At 43.1% G+C, this 15,369-nt stretch overlaps 1 pseudogene; it reads left to right on the plus strand.

Annotated features, from left to right (window-relative positions):
* Window positions 1–13,201, plus strand: part of LOC111970768 (glutamate receptor-interacting protein 2-like) — a 55,511-nt pseudogene extending 42,310 nt beyond the window's left edge.
* Window positions 13,202–15,369: the final 2,168 nt, after the last annotated feature.

Genomic DNA, 15,369 nt, shown 5'->3' on the forward strand with positions numbered 1-15,369 from the left:
CCTATACAGGATGTCTATAGGGAGACCAGTGGAAATAGACCTATACAGGATGTCTATAGGGAGACCAGTGGTAGACTATTACAGGATGTCTATAGGGAGACCAGTGGTAGACCTATACAGGATGTCTATAGGGAGACCAGTGGTAGACCTATACAGGATGTCTATAGGGAGACCAGTGGTAGACCGTAACAGGATGTCTATAGGGAGACCAGTGGTAGACCTATACAGGATGTCTATAGGGAGACCAGTGGTAGACCTATACAGGATGTCTATAGGGAGACCAGGGCCGGACAACCTCAGCCATGATGCTATCGTCCATGTTTCCTTTTAAACAAGTTGAAAAATAGAAATATAGTTGTTTTATTATACCCTATCCACCTCTTTCTCATGGTCCTTCCATTTGTTGTCTCGTTTGTGTAGAGCATGTTGTCTCTCTCTCTTTCTATTTTGTGTCTATCTAACTCTCTATGGCCCATCTCCCTCCTCTGCAGGAACCTATATCCACCAGGCAGCAGGCATTGCCCTGCACCCCCATGAGTGGAGGAGTGCCAAGCAAAGGAACAGCCCCCCACCCCCGGCCCGCCGTAGTAAGAACTACCCTTTTAGTGATGGGGGATTCAGTGAAGACGACTGGGACAAACCGTCAGGGTAAGACTCACTGTGGAGACCCCCTGTACGGTGTACATTTTAGGACATCCTCAAGCCTCAAGCCTCACATCTCACCCCTCCTTGTATACTATACTCACTATGGACACTGTAAAGTGTGTAGGTGATATGCACATCTCATATAAGCATTCAGGGTAAGACTCACTGTGGACTGGAGACCTCATGGTAGTAGCAGGTCCAGCTAGTGTTGGAAATTTCCAGTACGTTTTCCCCAAATTCCTACATTTTCCAGATATCTTGGTTGGAAGATTCCTGGAATCAGGAAGCAATAAGTAGATAATTAACAATCCTCCAACCAGGAGTTCTAGAAAACCTGGGAATTCTTGGAAAACAATGGAAGAACCCGTGACAGTATCCGGTGTTTGCAGGTTGAAACAATGGTAGGCCCCATAACAGTATCCGGTCTTTCTAGGTTGCTTCAATGAGAAACCCAATGACTTTACCAGTTCTTTGCAGGTAGCAACAATGGAAGGCTGATGACAGTATCCCATATTTGCAGGGTTTTTCTAGATAGTACACAAAGTCCTGTGCAACCCTCATGACAGCACAGCCGTTAATAAATTCTGATGAAGGCAGATTTCTGTTGAAACGTTGGTATTTCTGAAATGGAGGCTCATTGTACGTACGGTCAATGTGGGAACGTCGTCATCGATACGCTTGACTGATGTGGTAAACTCCTCAATGTTATCGGATGAATGCCGGAACATATTCCAGTCTGTGGTAGTGAAACAGTCCTGTAGCTTAGCATCCGCTTCATCAGACCACTTCCGTATTGAGCACGTCACTGGTACTTCCTGTTTGAGTTTTTTGCTTGTAAGCAGGAATCAGGAGGATAGAGTTATGGTCAGATTTTCCAAATGGAGGTCGAGGGAGAGCTTTGTTTACATTTCTGTGTGTGGAGTAAAGGAGACCTACAGTTTATTCGCCTCTAGTTGCACAGGTGACATGCTGGTAGAAATGAGGTAAGACATATTTCAGTTTCCCTGCATTAAAATCACCCGCCACTAAGGAGCACAGCCTCTGGATGTGCATTTTCTTGTTTGCTTATGGCCCTATACAGCTCGTTGAGTCTTAGTGCCAACGTTGGTTTGTGGTGGTAAATAAATAATATGGTCATAAGCTATTCTAACACAGGCGAGTAGAACCTCAAGATTTCCTTAATATTAGAGATTGCGCACCACTTAACCATACCCGAAGCTGCATATTATCCATGTCCTTATTCAGACATGATACTACAGTTCTTCAGGTCCCGTTGATAGGATAGTCTCAAACGGAGCTCATCCTGTTTATTCTCTAGTGATTTTACGTTCACCAATAGATTGGAGAGTAGAGGCGATTTATTTAATCGCCGACGTAGTCTTGTCAGGGAGTCCACTCGTTTGCCTCTCTTGCGCTGTCGCTTTTGAGTCCTTGAGACTAGGGCTTGGTCCAGAATGAGCGGTACATCCACAGCTGCCAACTCGTTGATGTCACGCCCTGACCTTGGAGAGCCGTTTTATTTCTCTATTTGGTGAGGTCAGGGTGTGATGTGGGGTGGGCATTCTATGTTTTGTTTTCTAGGTTTCTGTATTTCTATGTTTTGGCCGGGTATGGTTCTCAATCAGGGACAGCTGTCTATTGTTGTCTCTGATTGAGAATCATACTTAGGCAGCCTTTTTCCCCATCTAATGTGTGGGTAATTATTATTTTCCGTGTGTGTTTGTGTGCACCTCGGTTGCGTCACGTTCTTTGCTGTTTACCTGTTTGTTTTGTTTCGTTAAGGTTTTCACTCCTATTAAAAGATGTGGAACTACATGCACGCTGCGTCTTGGTTGATTTATGACAGGGAGTTTGAGGATAGCGAGCGTGACAGTTGAAGTAGAAATCTTCATCCAAATCGAGGTTAGTCATCGCTGTTCTGATGTCCAGAAGCTGTGGCTTAAATATTATGTACAAAAACAAAGTTAAAATCAGCATAAAACCCCCCACAAAATATCAGAATTGGTCAGGAGCCTGTAAAATGGCAGCTACCCACCGCAGCGCCATCTTCAACCATGAGGACCACTTCGTCTAACATGTCACACGTGTTCTGTTTCCTTCCTGTCTTGACTGAGATACACCCTGCCGGCTCCACAGTGAGGACATCACGAATGTACGTACTGCTTCGTCTAACATGTAACGTTTAACACCTTCCTGTGTTGTCACAGATACACCAGCCAGCCTCATAGTGACGGCATCACGCTAGACCACGAGGACAGTTTCTGGTGTCAGGCACTGGAAGACTTGGAGACCTGTGGACAGTCTGAGCTGCTCAGAGAGATAGAGGTATTACTACAGTAACTGACCAGGGTCAATTAAGACAATCAAGTGCCCCTGAACCTTTAAAAACGGAGGAGTCTGACACACACCTGACAAGGAAGATAAGAGACTGAACAAAAGTGAAGAACAGGTCCTGCATACTTAGATCCATGTCAATTCCAAAGGGGAAAAAGTTTATCTGTGAACCAATAAGACCAAAGAGCAGAATTTGACAGTACAGGAAGTTGCAGGAATACAGTGGCACACATACTGAACATCCCAGGTGTCTATTTGTTATTCCACTCCTGCTGCTGGTGTCCTGTTGTGTTGGGTCTAGCATGGTCACAGTAACATAGAGACATTCATGGAAAGACTGCATACTAACAAACAATGTATGCTAGTTCTGTCCTTGAGCTGTTCTTGTCTATTGATGTTCTGTATTATGTCATGTTTCATGTTTTGTGTGGACCCCAGGAAGGGTAGCTGCTGCTTTTGCAACAGCTAATGGGGATCCTAATAAAATGCCAGAACACCACAGGAACTATTTAAGCGATAAGGCCCAAGGGGTTTGGTATATGGCCAATATTCCACGGCTAAGGGCTTTTCTTATGCGCGACGTGTAGTGCCTGGATACAGCCCTTAGCCGTGTTATATTGGCCATATACCACAAACTCCCAAGGTACGTTATTGCTATTATAAACTGGTTACCAATGTAATTAAAGCAGTAAAAATAAATGCTTTGTCCTACCTGTGGTATACGATCTGATATACCATGTCTGTCAGCCAATCAGCATTCAGGGCTCGACCACCCAGTTTATAATAAAAAATATAGCCTGGATCTGTTTCTGTACAGGATGTCAATAAAAAGACAGGTGGACATCGACAATTTTTAGTTTCTGCTCGCATTTTCAGACCCCAGCTGGAAACTGCTTTGGTCGTTAAAGTAGTGTAATGTTATTCCGGCATGTTCGTCTACAGTTCCCAGTATAATGTTATTCCGGCATGTTAGTCTACAGTTCCCAGTATAATGTTATTCCGGCATGTTAGTCTACAGTTCCCAGTATAAAGTTATTCCGGATTTTAGTCCAGTTCCCAGTGTAATGTATTCCGCATTGTAGCTAGTCAGTTCCCAAGTATAAATGTTATTTCGGCATGTTAGTCCACAGTTCCCAGTGTAATGTTTATTGCGGCATGTTAGTCTACAGTTCCCAGTATAATGTTATTCCGGCATGTTAGTCTACAGTTCCCAGTATAATGTTATTCGGCATGTTGTCTACAGTTCCAGTTAATGTTATTCCGGCATGTTAGTCTACAGTTCCCAGTTAATGTTTTCCGGATGTTAGTCTACAGTTCCCAGTATAATGTTATCCGGCATGTTAGTCTACACGTTCCCAGTGTAATTGTATTCCGGCATGTAGTCTACCAAGTTCCCATGTAATAATGATTATGTATCCGTCATGTTTAGTCTACATTCCCAGTATGTTATTCGGCATGTTAGTCACAGTTCCCAGTAAATGTTATTCCGGCATGTTAGTCTACAGTTCCAGTGTATAATGTTATCCGCATGTTTAGTTCTACAGTTCCCAGTGTAATGTTATTCCGCATGTTAGTCTACAGTCCCAGTATAATGATTCCGCATGTTAGTCTACAGTTCCCAGTGTAATGTTTATTCCGGCATGTTAGTCTACAGTTCCCAGTATAATGTTATTCCGGCATGTTAGTTCACAGTTCCCAGTTAATGTATATCCGGCATGTTAGTCTACAGTTCCAGTGTAATGTTATTCCGGCATGTTAGTCTACACGTCCCAGTATAATGTATTCCGGCATGTTAGTCTACAGTTCCCAGTTAATGTTATTCCAGGATGTTAGTCTACAGTCCCAGTATAATGTATTCCGGCATGTTAGTCTACAGTTCCCAGTGTAATGTTATTCCGGCATGTTAGTCTACAGTTCCCAGTATAATGTTATTCCGCATGTTAGTCTACAGTTCCCAGTATAATGTTATTCCGGCATGTTAGTCTACAGTTCCCAGTTAATGTTATTCCGGCATGTTAGTCTACAGTTCCCAGTATAATGTTATTCCGCATTAGTCTACAGTTCCCAGTAATGTTATTCCGGCATGTTAGTCTACAGTTTCCCAGTATAATGTTATTCCGGCATGTAGTCTACAGTTCCCAGTATAATGTTTATCCGATGTTAGTCACAGTTCCCCAGTAAATGTATCCGGCATGTTAGTCTACAGTTCCCAGTATAATGTTATTCCGTCATGTTAGTCTACAGTTCCCAGTATAATGTTATTCCGGCAAGTTAGTCTACAGTTCCCAGTGGTCCCATACACATGATATATTTACAGACTGGGAATGCTTCCCAAATGACACCCTATTCAATATGTAGTACACTACTCTTGACCAGAGACCTATGGACCCTGGTAGTGCCCTAAATTGGCAATAAGGCGTGATTTGTGAAGCATCCTGAGGAACTTTGTGGAGTCCATTATAAATGTACTGAAACCCCTCCAGTAGCTGCCTTGCCAGGTACTGGAGTCTCTGTCTGGAGTGTGTTCTATTTTTATGTCAGTGGAAAACAGAACTTACAGAACTTACATGACTTTATTATGTGTTATAAGACATAGGAGTGATCAAATGTATTGCTATTTAAGGGGTCCGGGTGTCTTGGCTTTTCGACTCTTCTCTGCTCTACCTCTACTCTTCTCTGCTCTACCTCTTCTCTGCTCTACTCTACTGTTCTCTACTCTACTCTGCTCTACTCTACTTTGCTATGCTCTGCTCTATGCTCTACTATTCTCTACTCCACTATGCTCTACTCTACCCTGTACTCTACTCTACTATGCTCTACTCTAATCTGTGCTCTACTCTACCCTGTACTCTACTCTACTATGCTCTACTCTAATCTGTACTCTACTCTACCCTGTACTCTACTCTGTATTCCACCATACTATGCTCTACTCTACTATGCTCTACTCTAATCTGTACGCTACTCTACCCTGTACTCTACTCTGTATTCCACCATACTATGCTCTACTCTACTATGCTCTACTCTAATCTGTACTCTACTCGACTATGCTCTACTCTACTCTATAGTTCACCCTACAATTCTTACTCTGTATCCACCCTACTATCTCTACTCTGTATTCTACTACTATGCTCTACTCTTCTGCTCTACTCTACTCTACTCTACTCTATGCTATACACCTCTGCACTCTACGTTACACACTCTACTTCTCTCTCGTACTCGACTATACTATCTCTACTCTTTACTCTATACTCTCTCACCTGTACTCTATACTCTTACTCTCACTCTACTCTGATCTACTCTACTTTGCTATGCTCACTCTCACTTAGTCCTACCTCTACTCTGTCCTACCTTACTCTGATTCGACCAATACATCTCACTCTACTCATGTTACTATACTGATGTCTACTTTCTCTGCTCTCTCTACGACTATACATGCTCTACTCTACTCTAAATACTCTACTCTAACTCTATACTCACTCTACTAGTTCTCTACTCTACTCTGATCTACTCTACTTGCTATGCTACTCACTACTATGCTCTACTCACCTGTGCGCTACTCTACTCTATATTCTACCCAACTAACTCACTCTGTATTCCACCCTACTATTGCTCTACTCTGTATTCTAACTACATGCTCTACTCTCTGCTCTACCTCTAACTCTGTACCTCTACTCTATGCTTATACACTCTCTGCTACTCACTCTATCTATACAACTCTCTCACTCTACTTGTACTCTACTCTACTTTCCTCTGCTCTATACTCAGAAACTATGCTCTACTCACACTTCTACTCTACTCGTATACTCTACCTACTGTCTACTACTCTACCTGACTTACTCTACTTTGCATATGCTCTACTATGCTCTACTCTACTCTGTGCGCCTACTCTACTTCTGTATTCGACCATACAATGATCTACTCTACTCTGACTACATACTATGCTCTACTCTACTCTGTACTCTACCTATGCTCTACTCTACTCTAAACGCTCTACTATGCTCTAACCTCTAATCTGTACTTTACCTCTACTGATCTAACTCTAATCTTTTATTCTACCCTACTATGCCTCTATCGTACTCTACCATTACTATATCTACTCGCTCTTACTCTACTCTACTATGCTCTACTCTACTCTGTACTCTACTCTGTACTCTACTATGCTCTACTCTACTCTGTACTCTACTCTGTACCCTACTATGCTCTACTCTACTCTGTATTCTAACCTACTGTGTTCTGCTCGATTCTGTACTCTACTCTGCTCTGTACTCTACTCTGCTCTGTACTCTTCTCTACTATGCTCTACTCTACTCTATGCTCTACTCTACTCTGTATTCTACCCTACTGTGTTCTACTCGATTCTGTACTCTACTCTGCTATCTTCTCTACTATGCTCTACTCTACTCTATGCTCTCTCTGCACTCTACTCTACTCTGTACTCTACTATGCTCTACTCTACGCTGTATTCTACCCTACTATGCTCTACTCTACTATGCTCTACTCTACGCTGTATTCTACCCTACTATGCTCTACTCTACTATGCTCTACTCTACTATGCTCTACCCTATGCTCTACTCTGTACTCTACTCTACTGTGCTCTACTCTACTCTGTACTCTACTCTGCTCTGTACTCCACTCTACTCTGATCTACTCTACTTTGCTCTGCTCTGCTATGCTCTACACTTCTCTGTACTCTACTCTACTATGCTCTACTCTACGCTGTGCTCTACTCTGTACTCTACTCTATGATCTACTCTACTCTGTACTATACTCCACTCTACTATGCTCTACTCTACTCTGTACTCTACTCTGTACCCTACTATGCTCTACTCTACTCTGTATTCTACCCTACTATGCTCTACTCTACTATGCGCTACTCTACTGTGCTCTACTCGATTCCGTACTCTACTCTACTCTGTACTCTTCTCTACTATGCTCTAGTCTACTATACTCTACTCTACTCTGTACTCTACTCTACTGTGCTCTACTCTGTACTCTACTCTGCTATGCTCTACCCTATGTTCTACTCTACTCTGTACTATACGCTGCTATGCTCTACCCTATGCTCTACTCTACTCTACTCTGTACTCTACTCTGCTCTGTACTCTACTCTACTCTGATCTACTCTACGTTGCTATGATCTGCTATGCTCTACTCTTCTCTGTACTCTACTCTACTCTATTATGCTCTACTATACTCTAATATGCTCTACTCTACGCTCTACTATGCTGTACTCTACTCTCTACTCTACTCTATGCTATACTCCACTCTACTCTAATATGATCTGCTCTACTCTGTACTTTACTCTACTATGCTCTACTCCACTCTGTATTCTACCCTACTATGCTCTACTCTCCTCTGCACTCAACTATACTATGCTCTACTCTACTCTGTACTCTACTCTACTATGCTCTCCTCTACTGTGTATTCTACCCTACTATACTCTACTCTACTATGTACTCTACTCTACGGTGTACTCTACTCTTCTCTGCTCTATACTCTTCTCTACTATGCTCTACTCTACTCTATGCTCTACTCTACTCTGCACTCTACTATGTCTATGTACTCTACTCTACTGTGTACTCTACTCTTCTCTGCTCTGTACTCTTCTCTACTATGCTCTGTACTCTACTCTACTATGCTCTACTCTACTCTGTACTCTACTCTTCTCTGTATACATTTTCTTCTCTGCTCTACTCTACTCTAAATATGCTTGCTCTACTCACTCTGCTCTACTCTGTACTCGAACTCTATGCTCTACTCTACTATGCTCTACTCTACTCTGTACTCTAATATACTATGATCTACTTCTACACTACTCTATACTCTACTCTACTCTACTATGCTTTACTCTACTCTTCTCTAATATGCTCTGCTCTACTCTGTACTCTACTCTACTCTATGCATATACTCTTCTCTGCTCTACTCTACTCTAATATGCTCTGCTCTACTCTACTCTGTACTCTACTCTCTAATCTACCCCACTTTTCTATGCTCTACTCTACCTCTACTATACTATGCTCTGCTCTACTCTACTCTGTACTCTCCTCTACTCTGTACTGTATTCTACATTACTTCTACTCTTCTCTACTATTACTCTACTCTACTATGCTCTACTCTCGTACTCTACTCTACCTTTCTCTCTATAGGCATCCATCATGACGGGCAGTGCCATCAGTATTGGGGTGGATGGTAACAGGTTCCCCATGCCGTCCTCCCACCCTGGGGACCCTTGTCAGGCCAGCCCCGCGTCAGCCCTCTACGGAGGAGCTCCTCCTGCACCACGATGCCAAGACCCAACCTGCACCAGGAGGTCCACCTCCACCAGGAAGGCCCATCTACCCCCGGAGGCCCAGCTCCTGCACCACGAGGCCAGGACTCAGTTGCATCATGAGGCCAAGGCAAGAACACACTCCGGTGTCTGAGACAGACCTGGAGTCCCGCAGAATCAAGGAGGAGATGCAGGAGATCCTGTCCCCGACCCCTCTTGAGCTACACAAGGTGACTAATGTACCCACCATGCAGGGCTCTCCAACCCTGTTCCTGGAGACGCTGCCGTTACCGTAGTATTTCTCACTCCAACCCTAATCAAGCGCACTTGATTCTTATAATTATCTGGTTATTATCTGAAATGCGGCTTGGAGTGTTAAACCTACAAGAGGGCAGCTCTCCAGGAACAGGGTTGGAGTTAAAACCTACAGGAATGGGGATACCTCAGTCAGTGACTACGGAACCGTGGGTTAACTGCCTTGCTCAGAGAGGTAGCTATCCAGGTAACCAGGGTTGGAGTTTAAAACCTACAGGAGGGCAGTTTCTCCAGGAAACAGGGTTGGAGTTAAAACCTACAGGAGGGTTAGCGATCCAGGAACAGGATTGGAGTTAAAACCTACAGGAGGGTAGCGATCCAGGAACAGGGTTGGCTTAAAAACCCACAGAAGGGAAAGGAAAGGGAAATGGGGATCCTAGTCAGTGACTACGGAACCGTGGTTAACTGCCTTGCTCAGGAGGGTAGCTATCCAGGAACAGGGTGGAGATAAAACTACAGGAGGGCAGCTCTCCAGGAACAGGGTTGGAGATAAAACCTACATGGAGGGTAGCGATCCAGGAAGACAGGGTTGGTAGATAAAACCTACAGGAGGGTAGCGATCCAGGAACAGGTGGCGTTAAAACCATACAGGAGGGTAGCGATCCAGGAACAGGGTTCGAGTTAAAACCTAGAGGAGGGTAGCGATCCCAGGAACAGGGTTTGGAGTTAAAACCTACAGAGAGGGTAGCGATCCAGGAACAGGGTTGGAGATAAACCTACAGGAGGGCAGCTCTCCAGAAACAGGGTTAAAGAGCTCTCCACCACGGAACCTAACTGACTTGACGTTCATGACTTGACTCCACGCATATGCTGTTGTTCCTTCCTGTTGGGTCTAGACAGTGTACAGTAACAGACCACAGTATCAATAATATATTAATACATACATGATTGACTAACAACACTAATGTATTGATTGGCTTTGTGCACCCTGCTCTTCACTGTCACACCAACCTGTTTGCGTAGTTAGTTTTCTCATAGCACTGGTCTTGCCAATAGTGGCTCTTCTGAGGAAGGTTTTACTTCGAAAGATCGTGATGCTGAATACACTTATATGTACAGTACTGCAAGTCACAGAATAAGAGTGCCTGCTAAATGCAGGCTCTCACTGCCCTCAGAGTAAAGGTAAAACCATAGCAAACCACCACTATCTGTCATTGGCTTTAGTTAGCATTTTAGGTGTATGTTCAACCATCCCAAGCGCCCCATTACGTCACAAAGCTGTGCAGCCATGTGTGAAAGATGCAGGATTTATGAGCAGTACTAACCGTGTTAATGGAGTTATGTGTCCAGCTGTCCATCTGTGTTCAGCTATATCCAGCTATGTCTAGCTTATCCAGCTATATCCAGCTATGTCTAGCTATATCCAGCTATATCCAGCTATATCCAGCTATATCCAGCTTATATCCAGCTATATCCAGCTATGTCTAGCTATATCCAGCTATGTCTAGCTATATCCAGCTATGTCTAGCTTATATCCCAGCTATATCCAGCTATGTCTACGCTATATCCAGCTATATCCAGCTATGTCCTAGCTATATCCCAGCTATATCCAGCTATATCCAGCTTTCTATATCCAGCTATATCCAGCCTAATATCCAGCTATATCCAGCTATATCCAGCTATGTTCCGCTATGTCTAGCTATATCCAGCTATATCCCAGCTAGTATCAGCTATATCCAGCTATGTCTAGCTATATCCAGCTATTATCCAGCTATTCCAGCTATATCTAGCTATATCCACGCTAGTATCCAGCTATATCCGCTATAATCGCAGCTATATCCAGCTATATCCAGCTATGTCTAGCCATATCCAGCGTATATCCAGCTATGTCTAGCTATATCCAGCTATATCCAGCTATATCCAGCTATATCCAGCTATATCCAGCTATAATGCCTACTATATCCAGCTATGTCTAGGCTATATCCAGCTATATCAGCTATATCCAGCTATGTCTTAGCTAATCCAGCTATATCCAGCTATATCCCAGCTATATCCAGCTTAATATCCAGCATATGTCCAGCTATGTCAGCTATATCCAGCTATATCCAGCTATATCCAGCTAATGTCCTAGCTATATCATCCAGCCTATATCCAGCTATGTCTAGCTATATCCAGCTATATCCAGCCTATATCCAGCTATATCCAGCTATATCCAGCTATATCCAGCTATATCACTATGGTCTAGCTATCCAGCTATATCCAGCTATTTCCTCGCTATATCCAGCTATATCCAGCTATATCCAGCTATATCCAGCTATATCCAGCTATATCCAGCTATGTCCAGCTATATCAGCTATGTCCATCTGTGTTCAGCTATATCAGCTATTGTCTAGCTATATCCAGCTATATCCAGCTATGTCTAGCTATATCCAGCTATATCCAGCTATATCAGCTATATCCAGCTATGTCTAGCTAATCCACTTATGTCTAGCTATATCCAGCTATGTCTACTATATCCAGCTATATCCAGCTATGTCTAGCTATATCCAGCTATATCCAGCAATGTCCTAGCTATATCCAGCTAATATCCAGCTATATCCAGCTATATCCAGCTATATCCAGCTATGTCCAGCTATATCCAGCTATATCCAGCTTATCCAGCTATGTCCAGCCTATATCAGCTTATCGCTATCACTATCCAGCTATATTCCAGCTATATCCAGCTATATCCAGCTATCTAGATATCCAGCTATATCCAGCTATGTCCAGCTATATCAGCAGCTATATCCAGCTATGTCTAGCTATATCCAGTATGCTATATCCAGCTATCCAGCTCCAGCTATTATCCAGCTATATACCAGCTATATCCAAGCTATATCCAGCTATGTCTAGCTATATCCAGCTATATCCAGCTATGCTAGCTATATCCAGCTATATCCAGCTATATCCAGCTATATCCAAGCTATATCCAGCTATATCCAGCTATAAGTTCCAGCTATGTCCAGCTATGTCCATCTGTGTTCAGCTATATCCACAGCTATGCTCCTAGCTATATCCAGCTATATCCAGCTATGTCAGCTATAATCCCAGCTATATCCAGCTATATCAGCTATATCAGCTCATGGTCTAGCTATATCCAGCTATGTCTAGCTATATCCAGCTATGTCTAGCTATATCCAGCATATCCAGCTATGTCTAGCTATATCCAGCTATATCCAGCTATGTTCTAGCTATATCCAGCTATATCCAGCTATATCCAGCTATATCCAGCTATATCCAGCTATGTCCAGCATATGTCCAGCTATGTCCAGCTATATCCAGCTATGTCCAGCTATGTCCAGCTGTGTTCAGCTATGTCTAGTTATATCCCGCTGGTGTCCAGCTGTGTGTGTGTTGAAGCTACTGTATGTGTTTGCAGCACTAAAACTATCGGGTTGTATTCCCCAGGTGACGGTGATGAAGGATCCAGAGAGCGATGACTTCGGCTTCAGCGTATCCGACAGGGTTCCTAGAGAAAGGTGTTTATGTCAACATGATCCGTCCCGAGGGCCCGGCAGACCGTGCAGGCTGAAACCATATGACAGGATCCTACAGGTGCCTACTGCGTCTGTAACTCCCATCACCGTCCTACCCTCCCTGTACCTACCCATCAGCCTGTTAACCCATCAGCTTTACCTACCCACCATACTGTACAAGTAGAAGACAGACAGACAGACAGACAGACAGACAGACAGACAGACAGACAGACAGACAGACAGACAGACAGCAGACAACAGAAGACAGACAGACCAGACAGACAGACAGACAGACAGACAGACAGATGGATAAAAGCGTCTGTAAAAAAATTGCATATATATCTATTATTAACACAACAATCAGACACAGATACACAGACACACACACAGCATGGCACTAGCAGTAGTAATCTAATAATCATGGTGTCTGTTTTATTTTCACTGGGATTTTCTTCAGCTAGCCTGGCGAGTAACACCCACCCACCCACCCACCCACCCTCTTCTCTCTCTCCTTTCTCCTCTCTCTCTTCTCTTCTCTCTCTCTTCTCTCTTCTCTCTTTCTCTCTCTCTCTCTCTCTCTCTCTTCATCAATTATTAATTCAAGGGCTTTATTGCATGAAACATATGTTAAACATTGCAAAGCAAGAGAATATACAAAAGTGAATAACAATAAAAATGAACAGAAACAGTAAACCATTACACTCACAGAAGATTCTCCCCCCCCCCTCTCTCCCCCCTGACTCCCTATCCACACCCTCTCTCCTTCTCTCCCCCCCCCCCCCCCCCCCCCATGCCTCCCTCTTCCCTTGCCAGCTGTACATAAGCTGGCTCTCAATACAGACCGCTGGCAAGTTAATAAATGATCAGCGTATTAACAGAGAAAACATGGAGGGACAGGTTGGGTTGAGACCACTGGGAGATGGCAATAGCAACCCCACTGGTGGGAATACAGTACAATTATTATTATATCTTCCCTTTCATACCCACGAGACAGAAGAAAATAAAAATAGGAAGACATTTTTAGACCAGAAGAAGTACAGTATCTATTTCAACCTTTCATACCCATGAGACAGAAGAAAAATGGAAGTACATTTTAAGACCAGAATAGGACAATGGGAATGTTTCTGATTAAGCCAAAGCCTCAGTTTAATAAAGTCCACTTATTGAAGGTAAATAAAGAAACCAAGAACTACTTACTATAAAAACTCACATTCAACGTGTACGGACTCGGCCAAGATTAAAAAAAAGTTAAATATGCACACCCAGCACATATGCCAGTTGCTCCTAATTCCAGCTCTCAGTTATCTAGCTGTCTTCCAAGCCTGATTCTCACTATACGGCCAACCCAAGCTGTACTGTGCTTGCTCTGATATTTTCCTTTCACATTGTCCTTCCAGCCTGGTTGTCCAGCTGCCATGGTGGATGTGTAACCAGGCCAGAGCAGTACAGCACGGCTTGGCTCAGTTTGGTTCGGTTTGGGCCCATATAGTGTGAACCAGAATAAAATCAGCGCACACTGATGTGGTTATAAAGCAGGATTTAACAGTGCTGTTGCTATGTTGCTATTGACTACGGTGTTTGTGGAGTTTATTCCTAGAAATCAGTCCTTGGTTACAGAGTTTTATGGTTTAGAATGGGATCTGTCTGTGCGTAATCTACAGTAATAGAAGAGGTGTCCATATTGTGGATGGAATCGGACAACTTCTTAATATGGGATGGCGTATGTCTATTTGACACCCTCCATTTAGTATCCCTGTTGTAGTGAGGATTGTGCAACACATATAATAAACAACTGCTTCAACATGCACATAGGTCTGAATCCTAACTCACACAAATCATCCTACTGAAACCATTGACTGATTAAGGCAATATTCAGAGTTGCACGTGTATATCTATAAGTCAGAATGCCACCCACATTGTGACAAATCCCATACTGTCCAAACTCCAAAATTCTACCGACAGTGTCAAATAATAAATTAATCTGCATGTCTTCCCATTATTTGGGACATGTGAATGTGTCATTGTAAATGTCAACAGTTCTGTAAGTCACTTTGTCTGCTAAAGTCTGCAAAATGACTCTATTTTAGGGGTTGGTGAACCACATGCGTACCAGGGACTTTGACTTTTGATTGAATTTATAGTCTTGACTCCCAAGTTTCATGATTCAATACTTGCCATACCATCCACCGTTTTTAGGAAATTGTGCTGTAATCAACTATGTACTGAATATGAGTCTAATGAATTACTGAATAGGAGGCTAATGAATTACTGAATATGAGTCTAATGAATTACTGAATAGGAGGCTAATTAATTACTGAATATGAGTCTAATGAATTACTGAATAGGAGGCTA

Source organism: Salvelinus sp. IW2-2015, linkage group LG11, assembly GCF_002910315.2.
Source record: "Salvelinus sp. IW2-2015 linkage group LG11, ASM291031v2, whole genome shotgun sequence".
In the NCBI taxonomy this organism is placed as follows: Eukaryota; Metazoa; Chordata; class Actinopteri; order Salmoniformes; family Salmonidae; genus Salvelinus; species Salvelinus sp. IW2-2015.